This window comes from Taudactylus pleione, unplaced genomic scaffold, assembly GCF_031769625.1.
Source record: "Taudactylus pleione unplaced genomic scaffold, aTauple2 ptg000914l, whole genome shotgun sequence".
Classification (NCBI taxonomy): Eukaryota; Metazoa; Chordata; class Amphibia; order Anura; family Myobatrachidae; genus Taudactylus; species Taudactylus pleione.
The window spans coordinates 991,245-1,003,081 of record NW_028285315.1 but is presented as its reverse complement, the minus strand read 5'-3'; the positions used below and the strand labels follow the sequence as shown (position 1 = coordinate 1,003,081).

General features: G+C 29.9%; 4 non-coding genes across 4 annotated transcripts; all 4 read left to right on the top strand.

Moving 5' to 3' along the window:
- The first annotated feature begins 833 nt into the window (after positions 1 to 833).
- On the top strand, positions 834 to 906 carry TRNAR-UCG (transfer RNA arginine (anticodon UCG)). The gene has a single exon. It is a non-coding gene; the product is annotated as a tRNA-Arg (tRNA).
- Positions 907 to 3,521: 2,615 nt separating this feature from the next.
- Positions 3,522 to 3,594, top strand: TRNAR-UCG (transfer RNA arginine (anticodon UCG)). Its single transcript has one exon. It is a non-coding gene; the product is annotated as a tRNA-Arg (tRNA).
- A 4,332-nt stretch (positions 3,595 to 7,926) lies between these two features.
- Positions 7,927 to 7,999, top strand: TRNAR-UCG (transfer RNA arginine (anticodon UCG)). Its single transcript has one exon. It is a non-coding gene; the product is annotated as a tRNA-Arg (tRNA).
- A 2,113-nt stretch (positions 8,000 to 10,112) lies between these two features.
- Positions 10,113 to 10,185, top strand: TRNAR-UCG (transfer RNA arginine (anticodon UCG)). Its single transcript has one exon. It is a non-coding gene; the product is annotated as a tRNA-Arg (tRNA).
- Positions 10,186 to 11,837: the final 1,652 nt, after the last annotated feature.

Sequence of the window (11,837 nt, the reverse complement as noted above, 5' to 3'; positions counted from 1 at the left end):
CTGAAATCAGAACACCCATAGTTCAATGAGAAATTGCTCTAAAGCCTACATCCCTATTCTTTTCATAAAACTTTATAGCATGGCTATAGAAAAGTTAAGTTATTTCTCAGCTAAATTAAGGATTTAACAAAATCTAGGCTATGTGAAAGTTATACTTTGTAATGTTCACTCAAAATAAATCATTAAAATATGTTGTTGGATTTCATTTTGTAATTCATATGCAAGTTTTTCTAAAACATACCTCTAGAAAAAACTTCTCACATGTTTAAAAGGAATCAATGAAATCAGAACACCCATAGTCCAATGAGAAATTGCTATAAGGACTACATCCCTAATATTTTCATAAAACTTCAAAATCCTTTTGGAAAATGTAAGTGTTTACCTGTTAACTTGTTCGATTTTGGTAATCTGTGTTGCAAAGCAATTCTTTGACCAAATTGATACCATAATGGTTATTTGCATATTTGCATATAAAAATAACATCTCACATGTTTAGAAGGAATCAATGAAATCAGAACACCCATAGTTCAATGAGAAATTGCTCTAATGCCTACATCCCTAATCTTTTCATAAAACTTTATAGCATGCATATAGAAAAGTTAAGTTATTTCTCAGCTAAGTTAAGGATTTAACAAAATCTAGGCTATGTGAAAGGTATACTTTGTAATGTTCACTCAAAATAAATCATTAAAATATGTTGTTGGATTTCATTTTGTAATTCATATGCAAGTTTTTCCAAAACATTCTTCTAGAAAAAACTTCTAAATTTTGAATGTTATACTTGAGGTTGCTATTACCACACCTTCCACAGGTTCGACATCTTCTACATAGTTGACTGCGTGGCCTAATGGATAAGGCGTCTGACTTCGGATCAGAGGATTGAGGCTTCGATTCCCTTCGTGGTCGAGGTCTTCTTTTTGATCACTATTTGAACTCTTCATGAAATAAATGGATGACAATGTTGTAAAGAATGTAATTACTATAGGAAAATAAATACAACATAAACAATGATGTGTATGATGTACACATAGTTACAGTTTTTTTAGGTTTTAGGTGGATAGTAAAAGTAATCCTTTTGGAAAAGGTAAATGTTTACCTGTTAACTTGTTCAATTTTGGTAATCTGTGTTGCAAAAAATTCTTTGACCAAATTGATACAATAAAGGATATTTGCATATCTGCATATAAAAATTACATCTCACATGTTTAAAAGGAATCAATGAAATCTGAACACCCATAGTCCAATGAGAAATTGCTATAAAGCCTACATCCCTAATATTTTCATAAAACTTAAAAATCCTTTTGGAAAATGTAAGTGTTTACCTGTTAACTTGTTTGATTTTGGTAATCTGTGTTGCAAAGCAATTCTTTTACCAAATTGATACTATAATGGTTATTTGCATATCTGCATATAAAAATTACATCTCACATGTTTAGAAGGAATCAATGAAATCAGAACACCCATAGTTCAATGAGAAATTGCTCTAATGCCTACATCCCTAATCTTTTTGTAAAACTTTATAGCATGCCTATAGAAAAGTTATGTTATTTCTCTGCTAAGTTAAGGATTTAACAAAATCTAGGCTATGTGAAAGGTATACTTTGTAATGTTCACTCAAAATATATCATTAAAATATATTGTTGGATTTCATTTTGTAGTTCATATGCAAGTTTTTCCAAAACTTACCTCTAGAAAAAACTTCTAAATTTTGAATGTTATACTTGAGGTTTCTATTACCACACCTTCCACAGGTTCGAGAACTTCTACATAGATGACCACATGGTCTAATGCATAAGGCGTCTGACTTCAGATCAGAAGATTGAGGGTTCGAGTCCCTTCGTGGTCGAAGTTATCTTTTTGTCACTATTTGAAATAGTGACTTCAAACTCTGCATGAATTCAATGAATGACAAAGTTGTAAAGAATGTACATTTCTAAATGTAATTCCTATAGGAAAATAAATACAACATAAACAATGATGTGTATGACGTACACATAGTTACAGTTTTTTTTAGGTTTTTGGTGTATAGTAAAAGGTATCCTTTTGGAAAAGGTAAGTATTTACCTGTTAACTTGTTCAATTTTGGTAATCTGTGTTAAAAACAATTCTTTGACCAAATTGATACTATAATGGTTATTTGCATATTTGCATATAAAAATTACATCTCACATGTTTAGAAGGAATCAATGAAATCAGAACACCCATAGTTCAATGAGAAATTGCTCTAAAGCCTACATCCCTAAACTTTTCATAAAACTTTATAGCATGCCTATAGAAAAGTTAAGTCATTTCTCAGCTAAGTTAAGGATTTAACAAAATCTAGGCTATGTGAAAGTTATACTTTGTAATGTTCACTCAAAATAAATCATTAAAATATGTTGTTGGATTTCATTTTGTAATTCATATGCAAGTTTTTCCAAAACATACCTCTAGAAAAAACTTCTCACATGTTTAAAAGGAATCAATGAAATCAGAACACCCATAGTCCAATGAGAAATTGCTATAAAGCCATCCCTAATATTTTCATAACACTTCAAAATCCTTTTGGAAAATGTAAGTGTTTACCTATTAACTTGTTCGATTCTGGTAATCTGTTTTGCAAAGCAATTCTTTGACCAAATTTATACTATAATGGTTATTTGCATATTTGCATATAAAAATAACATCTCACATGTTTATAAGTAATCACTGAAATCAGAACACCCATAGTTCAATGAGAAATTGCTCTAAAGCCTACATCCCTATTCTTTTCATAAAACTTTATAGCATGGCTATAGAAAAGTTAAGTTATTTCTCAGCTAAATTAAGGATTTAACAAAATCTAGGCTATGTGAAAGGTATACTTTGTAATGTTGACTGAAAATAAATCATTAAAATATGTTGTTGGATTTCATTTTGTAATTCATATGCAAGTTTTTCTAAAACATACCTCTAGAAAAAACTTCTCACATGTTTAAAAGGAATCAATGAAATCAGAACACCCATAGTCCAATGAGAAATTGCTATAAGGACTACATCCCTAATATTTTCATAAAACTTCAAAATCCTTTTGGAAAATGTAAGTGTTTACCTGTTAACTTGTTCGATTTTGGTAATCTGTGTTGCAAAGCAATTCATTGACCAAATTGATACTATAATGGTTATTTGCATATTTGCATATAAAAATAACATCTCACATGTTTAGAAGGAATCAATGAAATCAGAATACCCATAGTTCAATGAGAAATTGCTCTAATGCCTACATCCCTAATCTTTTCATAAAACTTTATAGCATGCATATAGAAAAGTTAAGTTATTTCTCAGCTAAGTTAAGGATTTAACAAAATCTAGGCTATGTGAAAGGTATACTTTGTAATGTTCACTCAAAATAAATCATTAAAATATGTTGTTGGATTTCATTTTTTAATTCATATGCAAGTTTTTCCAAAACATTCCTCTAGAAAAAACTTCTAAATTTTGAATGTTATACTTGAGGTTGCTATTACCACACCTTCCACAGGTTTGACATCTTCTACATAGTTGACTGCGTGGCCTAATGGATAAGGCGTCTGACTTCGGATCAGAAGATTGAGGCTTCGAATCCCTTCGTGGTCGAGGTTTTCATTTTGATCACTATTTAAACTATTCATGAAATAAATGGATGACAATGTTGTAAAGAATGTACATTTCTAAATGTAATTCCTATAGGAAAATAAATACAACATAAACAATGATGTGTATGATGTACATATAGTTACAGTTTTTTTAGGTGGATAGTAAAAGTTATCCTTTTGGAAAAGATAAGTATTTACCTGTTAACTTGTTCAATTTTGGTAATCTGTGTTGCAAAAAATTCTTTGACCAAATTGATACAATAAAGGATATTTGCATATCTGCATATAAAAATTATATCTCACATGTTTAAAAGGAATCAATGAAATCAGAACACCCATAGTCCAATGAGAAATTGCTCTAAAGCCTACATCCCTAATCTTTTCGTAAAACTTTATAGCATGCATATAGAAAAAATAAGTTATCTCTCAGCTAAGTTAAGGATTTAACAAAATCTAGGCTATGTGAAAGTTATACTTTGTAATGTTCACTCAAAATAAATCATTAAAATATGTTGTTGGAAGATCATTTTGTAATTCATATGCAAGTTTTTCCAAAACATTCTTCTAGAAAAATCTTCTAAATTTTGAATGTTATACTTGAGGTTGCTATTACCACACCTTCCACAGGTTCGACACCTTCTACATAGTTGACAGCGTGGCCTAATGGATAAGGCGTCTGACTTCGGATCAGAAGATTGAGGGTTCGAGTCCCTTCGTGGCCGAGGTTTTCTTTTCAATCACTATTTAAACTATTCATGAAATAAATGGATGACAATGTTGTAAAGAATGTACATTTCTAAATGTAATTCCTATAGGAAAATAAATACAACATAAACAATGATGTGTATGATATACATATAGTTACAGTTTTTTTAGATTTTAGGTGCATAGTAAAAGTTATCCTTTTGGAAAAGATAAGTATTTACCTGTTAACTTGTTCAATTTTGGTAATCTGTGTTGCAAAAAATTCTTTGACCAAATTGATACAATAAAGGATATTTGCATATCTGCATATAAAAATTATATCTCACATGTTTAAAAGGAATCAATGAAATCAGAACACCCATAGTCCAATGAGAAATTGCTCTAAAGCCTACATCCCTAATCTTTTCGCAAAACTTTATAGCATGCATATAGAAAAAATAAGTTATCTCTCAGCTATGTTAAGGATTTAACAAAATCTAGGCTATGTGAAAGTTATACTTTGTAATGTTCACTCAAAATAAATCATTAAAATATGTTGTTGGATTTCATTTTGTAATTCATATGCAAGTTTTTCCAAAACATACTTCTAGAAAAAACTTCTCACATGTTTAAAGGAATCAATGAAATCAGAACACCCATAGTCCAATGAGAAATTGCTATAAAGCCTACATCCCTAATATTTTCATAAAACTTAAAAATCCTTTTGGAAAATGTAAGAGTTTACCTGTTAACATGTTCGATTTTGGTAATCTGTGTTGCAAAGCAATTCTTTGACCAAATTGATACTATAATGGTTATTTGCATATCTGCATATAAAAAATACATCTCACATGTTTAGAAGGAATCAATGAAATCAGAACACCCATAGTTCAATGAGAAATTGCTCTAATGCCTACATCCCTAATCTTTTCATAAAACTTTATAGCATGCATATAGAAAAGTTAAGTTATTTCTCAGCTAAGTTAAGGATTTAACAAAATCTAGGCTATGTGAAAGTTATACTTTGTAATGTTCACTCAAAATAAATCATTAAAATATGTTGTTGGATTTCATTTTGTAATTCATATGCAAGTTTTTCTAAAACATACCTCTAGAAAAAACTTCTCACATGTTTAAAAGGAATCAATGAAATCAGAACACCCATAGTCCAATGAGAAATTGCTATAAGGACTACATCCCTAATATTTTCATAAAACTTCAAAATCCTTTTGGAAAATGTAAGTGTTTACCTGTTAACTTGTTCGATTTTGGTAATCTGTGTTGCAAAGCAATTCTTTGACCAAATTGATACCATAATGGTTATTTGCATATTTGCATATAAAAATAACATCTCACATGTTTAGAAGGAATCAATGAAATCAGAACACCCATAGTTCAATGAGAAATTGCTCTAATGCCTACATCCCTAATCTTTTCATAAAACTTTATAGCATGCATATAGAAAAGTTAAGTTATTTCTCAGCTAAGTTAAGGATTTAACAAAATCTAGGCTATGTGAAAGGTATACTTTGTAATGTTCACTCAAAATAAATCATTAAAATATGTTGTTGGATTTCATTTTGTAATTCATATGCAAGTTTTTCCAAAACATTCTTCTAGAAAAAACTTCTAAATTTTGAATGTTATACTTGAGGTTGCTATTACCACACCTTCCACAGGTTCGACATCTTCTACATAGTTGACTGCGTGGCCTAATGGATAAGGCATCTGACTTCGGATCAGAGGATTGAGGCTTCGATTCCCTTCGTGGTCGAGGTCTTCTTTTTGATCACTATTTGAACTCTTCATGAAATAAATGGATGACAATGTTGTAAAGAATGTAATTACTATAGGAATATAAATACAACATAAACAATGATGTGTATGATGTACACATAGTTACAGTTTTTTTAGGTTTTAGGTGGATAGTAAAAGTAATCCTTTTGGAAAAGGTAAATGTTTACCTGTTAACTTCTTCAATTTTGGTAATCTGTGTTGCAAAAAATTCTTTGACCAAATTGATACAATAAAGGATATTTGCATATCTGCATATAAAAATTACATCTCACATGTTTAAAAGGAATCAATGAAATCTGAACACCCATAGTCCAATGAGAAATTGCTATAAAGCCTACATCCCTAATATTTTCATAAAACTTAAAAATCCTTTTGGAAAAGATAAGTATTTAGCTGTTAACTTGTTCAATTTTGGTAATCTGTGTTGCAAAAAATTCTTTGACCAAATTGATACAATAAAGGATATTTGCATATCTGCATATAAAAATTATATCTCACATGTTTAAAAGGAATCAATGAAATTAGAACACCCATAGTCCAATGAGAAATTGCTCTAAAGCCTACATCCCTAATCTTTTCATAAAACTTTATAGCATGCATATTGAAAAAATAAGTTATCTCTCAGCTAAGTTAAGGATTTAACAAAATCTAGGCTATGTGAAAGTTATACTTTGTAATGTTCACTCAAAATAAATCATTAAAATATGTTGTTGGATTTCATTTTGTAATTAATATGCAAGTTTTTCCAAAACATACTTCTAGAAAAAACTTCTCACATGTTTAAAGGAATCAATGAAATCAGAACACCCATAGTCCAATGAGAAATTGCTATAAAGCCTACATCCCTAATATTTTCATAAAACTTAAAAATCCTTTTGGAAAATGTAAGAGTTTACCTGTTAACATGTTCGATTTTGGTAATCTGTGTTGCAAAGCAATTCTTTGACCAAATTGATACTATAATGGTTATTTGCATATCTGCATATAAAAAATACATCTCACATGTTTAGAAGGAATCAATGAAATCAGAACACCCATAGTTCAATGAGAAATTGCTCTAATGCCTACATCCCTAATCTTTTCATAAAACTTTATAGCATGCATATAGAAAAGTTAAGTTATTTCTCAGCTAAGTTAAGGATTTAACAAAATCTAGGCTATGTGAAAGTTATACTTTGTAATGTTCACTCAAAATAAATCATTAAAATATGTTGTTGGATTTCATTTTGTAATTCATATGCAAGTTTTTCTAAAACATACCTCTAGAAAAAACTTCTCACATGTTTAAAAGGAATCAATGAAATCAGAACACCCATAGTCCAATGAGAAATTGCTATAAGGACTACATCCCTAATATTTTCATAAAACTTCAAAATCCTTTTGGAAAATGTAAGTGTTTACCTGTTAACTTGTTCGATTTTGGTAATCTGTGTTGCAAAGCAATTCTTTGACCAAATTGATACCATAATGGTTATTTGCATATTTGCATATAAAAATAACATCTCACATGTTTAGAAGGAATCAATGAAATCAGAACACCCATAGTTCAATGAGAAATTGCTCTAATGCCTACATCCCTAATCTTTTCATAAAACTTTATAGCATGCATATAGAAAAGTTAAGTTATTTCTCAGCTAAGTTAAGGATTTAACAAAATCTAGGCTATGTGAAAGGTATACTTTGTAATGTTCACTCAAAATAAATCATTAAAATATGTTGTTGGATTTCATTTTGTAATTCATATGCAAGTTTTTCCAAAACATTCTTCTAGAAAAAACTTCTAAATTTTGAATGTTATACTTGAGGTTGCTATTACCACACCTTCCACAGGTTCGACATCTTCTACATAGTTGACTGCGTGGCCTAATGGATAAGGCGTCTGACTTCGGATCAGAGGATTGAGGCTTCGATTCCCTTCGTGGTCGAGGTCTTCTTTTTGATCACTATTTGAACTCTTCATGAAATAAATGGATGACAATGTTGTAAAGAATGTAATTACTATAGGAATATAAATACAACATAAACAATGATGTGTATGATGTACACATAGTTACAGTTTTTTTAGGTTTTAGGTGGATAGTAAAAGTAATCCTTTTGGAAAAGGTAAATGTTTACCTGTTAACTTGTTCAATTTTGGTAATCTGTGTTGCAAAAAATTCTTTGACCAAATTGATACAATAAAGGATATTTGCATATCTGCATATAAAAATTACATCTCACATGTTTAAAAGGAATCAATGAAATCTGAACACCCATAGTCCAATGAGAAATTGCTATAAAGCCTACATCCCTAATATTTTCATAAAACTTAAAAATCCTTTTGGAAAATGTAAGTGTTTTCCTGTTAACTTGTTTGATTTTGGTAATCTGTGTTGCAAAGCAATTCTTTGACCAAATTGATACTATAATGGTTATTTGCATATCTGCATATAAAAATTACATCTCACATGTTTAGAAGGAATCAATGAAATCAGAACACCCATAGTTCAATGAGAAATTGCTCTAATGCCTACATCCCTAATCTTTTTGTAAAACTTTATAGCATGCCTATAGAAAAGTTATGTTATTTCTCTGCTAAGTTAAGGATTTAACAAAATCTAGGCTATGTGAAAGGTATACTTTGTAATGTTCACTCAAAATATATCATTAAAATATATTGTTGGATTTCATTTTGTAATTCATATGCAAGTTTTTCCAAAACTTACCTCTAGAAAAAACTTCTAAATTTTGAATGTTATACTTGAGGTTTCTATTACCACACCTTCCACAGGTTCGAGAACTTCTACATAGATGACCACGTGGTCTAATGGATAAGGCGTCTGACTTCAGATCAGAAGATTGAGGGTTCGAGTCCCTTTGTGGTCGAAGTTATCTTTTTGTCACTATTTGAAATAGTGACTTCAAACTCTGCATGAATTCAATGGATGACAAAGTTGTAAAGAATGTACATTTCTAAATGTAATTCCTATAGGAAAATAAATACAACATAAACAATGATGTGTATGACGTACACATAGTTACAGTTTTTTTTAGGTTTTTGGTGTATAGTAAAAGGTATCCTTTTGGAAATGGTAAGTATTTACCTGTTAACTTGTTCAATTTTGGTAATCTGTGTTAAAAACAATTCTTTGACCAAATTGATACTATAATGGTTATTTGCATATTTGCATATAAAAATTACATCTCACATGTTTAGAAGGAATCAATGAAATCAGAACACCCATAGTTCAATGAGAAATTGCTCTAAAGCCTACATCCCTAAACTTTTCATAAAACTTTATAGCATGCCTATAGAAAAGTTAAGTCATTTCTCAGCTAAGTTAAGGATTTAACAAAATCTAGGCTATGTGAAAGTTATACTTTGTAATGTTCACTCAAAATAAATCATTAAAATATGTTGTTGGATTTCATTTTGTAATTCATATGCAAGTTTTTCCAAAACATACCTCTAGAAAAAACTTCTCACATGTTTAAAAGGAATCAATGAAATCAGAACACCCATAGTCCAATGAGAAATTGCTATAAGGACTACATCCCTAATATTTTCATAAAACTTCAAAATCCTTTTGGAAAATGTAAGTGTTTACCTGTTAACTTGTTCGATTTTGGTAATCTGTGTTGCAAAGCAATTCATTGACCAAATTGATACTATAATGGTTATTTGCATATTTGCATATAAAAATAACATCTCACATGTTTAGAAGGAATCAATGAAATCAGAATACCCATAGTTCAATGAGAAATTGCTCTAATGCCTACATCCCTAATCTTTTCATAAAACTTTATAGCATGCATATAGAAAAGTTAAGTTATTTCTCAGCTAAGTTAAGGATTTAACAAAATCTAGGCTATGTGAAAGGTATGCTTTGTAATATTCACTCAAAATAAATCATTAAAATATGTTGTTGGATTTCATTTTTTAATTCATATGCAAGTTTTTCCAAAACATTCCTCTAGAAAAAACTTCTAAATTTTGAATGTTATACTTGAGGTTGCTATTACCACACCTTCCTCAGGTTCAACATCTTCTACATAGTTGACTGCGTGGCCTAATGGATAAGGCGTCTGATTTCGGATCAGAAGATTGAGGCTTCAAGTCCCTTCGTGGTCGAGGTTTTCATTTCGATCACTATTTAAACTATTCATGAAATAAATTGATGACAATGTTGTAAAGAATGTACATTTCTAAATGTAATTCCTATAGGAAAATAAATACAACATAAACAATGATGTGTATGATGTACATATAGTTACAGTTTTTTTAGATTTTAGGTGGATAGTAAAAGTTATCCTTTTGGAAAAGATAAGTATTTACCTGTTAACTTGTTCAATTTTGGTAATCTGTGTTGCAAAAAATTCTTTGACCAAATTGATACAATAAAGGATATTTGCATATCTGCATATAAAAATTATATCTCACATGTTTAAAAGGAATCAATGAAATCAGAACACCCATAGTCCAATGAGAAATTGCTCTACAGCCTACATCCCTAATCTTTTCGTAAAACTTTATAGCATGCATATAGAAAAAATAAGTTATCTCTCAGCTAAGTTAAGGATTTAACAAAATCTAGGCTATGTGAAAGTTATACTTTGTAATGTTCACTCAAAATAAATCATTAAAATATGTTGTTGGATTTCATTTTGTAATTCATATGCAAGTTTTTCCAAAACATACTTCTAGAAAAAACTTCTCACATGTTTAAAGGAATCAATGAAATCAGAACACCCATAGTCCAATGAGAAATTGCTATAAAGCCTACATCCCTAATATTTTCATAAAACTTAAAAATCCTTTTGGAAAATGTAAGTGTTTACCTGTTAACTTGTTGGATTTTGGTAATGTGTGTTGCAAAGCAATTCTTTGACCAAATTGATACTATATTGGTTATTTGCATATCTGCATATAAAAAATACATCTCACATGTTTAGAAGGAATCAATGAAATCCGAACACCCATAGTCCAATGAGAAATTGCTCTAATGCCTACATCCCTAATCTTTTCATAAAACTTTATAGCATGCATATAGATAAATTAAGTTATTTCTCAGCTAAGTTAAGGATTTAACAAAATCTAGGCTATGTGAAAGGTATACTTTGTAATGTTCACTCAAAACAAATCATTAAAATATGTTGTTGGATTTCATTTTGTAATTCATATGCAAGTTTTTCCAAAACATACCTCTAGAAAAAACTTCTACATTTTGAATGCTATACATGAGGTTACTATTACCACACCTTCCACAGGTTTCGACAACTCCTACATAGTTGACTGCTTGGCCTAATGGATAAGGCATCTGACTTCAGATCAGAAGATTGGGGGTTCGAGTCCCTTCGTGGTCGAGGTCTTCTTTTTGATCACTATTTGAACTCTTCATGAAATAAAAGGATGACAATGTTGTAAAGAATGTAATACTATAGGAATATAAATACAACATAAACAATGATGTGTATGATGTACACATAGTTACAGTTTTTTTAGGTTTTAGGTGGATAGTAAAAGTTATTCTTTTGGAAAAGGTAAATGTTTACCTGTTAACTTGTTCAATTTTGGTAATCTGTGTTGCAAAAAATTCTTTGACCAAATTGATACAATAAAGGATATTTGCATATCTGCATATAAAAATTACATCTCACATGTTTAAAAGGAATCAATGAAATCTGAACACCCATAGTCCAATGAGAAATTGCTATAAAGCCTACATCCCTAATATTTTCATAAAACTTAAAAATCCTTTTGGAAAATGTAAGTGTTTACCTGTT